This window comes from Anneissia japonica, unplaced genomic scaffold, assembly GCF_011630105.1.
Source record: "Anneissia japonica isolate Jap-2015-1 unplaced genomic scaffold, ASM1163010v1 scaffold288292_len1863012_cov191, whole genome shotgun sequence".
NCBI lineage: Eukaryota > Metazoa > Echinodermata > Crinoidea > Comatulida > Comatulidae > Anneissia > Anneissia japonica.
In genome coordinates, this window is record NW_022688773.1 from 1,027,437 (window position 1) to 1,029,876 (window position 2,440).

The 2,440-nt window shown below is 32.2% G+C and overlaps 1 long non-coding RNA gene across 1 annotated transcript in view; it reads right to left on the reverse strand.

Moving 5' to 3' along the window:
- LOC117123317 overlaps positions 1–2,039 on the reverse strand; it is a 17,345-nt gene extending 15,306 nt beyond the window's left edge. Inside the window, exon 1 of the long non-coding RNA XR_004447842.1 lies at positions 1,785–2,039. This is a non-coding gene — a long non-coding RNA (uncharacterized LOC117123317). The remainder of the gene's footprint in view (positions 1–1,784) is intronic.
- Positions 2,040–2,440: the final 401 nt, after the last annotated feature.

Here is a 2,440-nt window from a genome sequence, read left to right on the forward strand (position 1 = left end):
TTCTTATTATATATACATACATACTATATATATATATATATATATATATATATATATATATATATAAACAATAGGCCTATAGAAAACAATCTTACCACAAATTCTATAATGATATACCGGTATCAATTAATAATAATAATTTTCCTATACATTTATAGGCCTATAGGATTAAATGAAATAGTAATATCTGTGCTGGCATTGTCAATGAATGAGTATCAAACATATTAATAAACTTTTTATGTATACACATGCATAAATCATCTGATATAATTAATCAGGATTATCACATCCATGCCTAAATTATTTATCATAAGGCATATTCTTATCATTCGGTTGCAAATCATTACATTGATTTATTCTTATTATCCAAATAGCCGCAAAACCCTACAATCTTTTAATGGATGTATTTTCAATTAAATCCAAGGATGAACACGACAAAAAAAAAACCCCAAATTATTGTCAACAAAACACGAATAAAGTTGTCTCAGCTACACGAGTGTGCAATTGCGTTATGGAGCAATATTATACATTTATTAGTTATTCCCGAACAGGTGCAATTTAATTGCATGGTTATATGGTCAGGTTATTAGCTTAACGTTTCTTGTGATTTGTGTTAAATATGAGAAAAATAGTCCAAATTTTGATCTTTTTATACCTTTGTACCACTGGTGATATATAAACCTATATAATGCTATAAAAATAAAACGAAAACAAATAGTGTTATGAGCGCCTGTCTCTATTTATTAGGTCAGAAACACGACAAAATGCGTAGACAGCATATTTTGTTTTCATTTTACCGTACATTATAATATCGGTTACGTGTTATATTACCCATTAAGGATGAAGTCAGCGCACTAACTCTTGTTACAATCCGTACACGTCCCGCATCGTGTAACCCCATTCTAAAACGTCGCAAGGGAGCGCCGGGACCCATTATCGGATTCAGCGTAACGGACACCAAGTAATCGTGAACTGAGATTTTCACTGCAGTAATAACCGCGCTAAACTGCACTTGTGACTCGAGGAATTGGGTAATTTACACCCTTAATTTAGATTATTGTCAAAATGATCCAAAAAGCTCTTGTATTGTTTTAGATCAAGGCAATTAAGGCTGGAAATGAATAACAGCTTTCTATCGTTAATTACAATTTCAACTTTTAATTGCAACAATGTAGAATCTAAGTTCTACTAAAAGTGTGAAGAATAGTAAGTAAGATTTATTGGACATGAATTTGATTACATTTGAATTATGGTTTGGTTTCAGTTCGGATGAACATGACGATGTGTGGATCATAGGAGGTTCGGCTCTCAAGCTTGCTCTAAATGGGTCCCACTAGCTGTTACAAAGGCATAATAATCGCAACAAATTCAGAGTGACATGTTGGCATTTACTGATTTAATCAACGTTCTAATTTATCTCAAAATTGATCTAAAAACTAAATATTATAATGCCAAAGCGCGATGACGTATGCTGTATTTCTAAAAATAGAATGACGGAATTGAATGCAGTATATTTTGCATCACAAAATAGTGTTCTAAACAAATACAAACAATTTCAAGTGCTACGTTAAAATTACGTATGCACAATATTAAACTCTTTGAGTTTATATCTTGTTAGTAATACACTGGATCCGCTTCTTTGCCAAAATTGAGTTGATTATAGAAGATAACAGTTACGGTACTGAAATTAGTAGAAACGATGAGAGTAAATCACGAAATAGCCTACTAAGTACATTATTCTTAAGTTTGCTACTTAAATATGTGAAGAAAAATATAAAACTTACCGGAGGAAAAGTCCAACTTCTGCTAAATATCACGGATAATCAAAATGCAATGATAATTTTTCCTAACTCGGGGTGTGTTATACCAGTTGCATATATTGAGCATTTGACGGTGTCTGGATTGTCGCTACTCTTTTTTATTGTGTCTTCGTAGCGAGTTTATTGTTCAATCGTAAATAAAGGAAATCGCTTTATGTACCCCGTGGGTATCTTTAGGTTATTAACAGATGATATCATTAATTGTTGGATGATATACACTAGTACAAAGACAAGGTTAGTTTGCGCCGATCAGCGCTTTACTTCTGAAGTTTATGTGTGGCGGGAAATTTATGAGCCTCACCAACCCTTCATGGGAATCAAATTTAAATTTTTAAAACCAAACAATTGTTTATCAATCGTTTTAAGTGTGAAATATTTTGGGTTATTCGCTCCGTTTATTTTAATCGTCAGACCCTCAAGATTTCAAAGTGAGAAATTATAGTGTGGATTTGAAACCAATATAACATACAAAAGGTTACACTTCCATTCAAAAACCAGCGGTAAATCATGCAGCCAGGCAATAGCTATTAACTACAAGTGTTTGAAAATCCAACATTTGTTAGAAATTTGCCGTAATTATGGCCGTATGATTTATATAATTTCTGAGAATAATTGAAGAG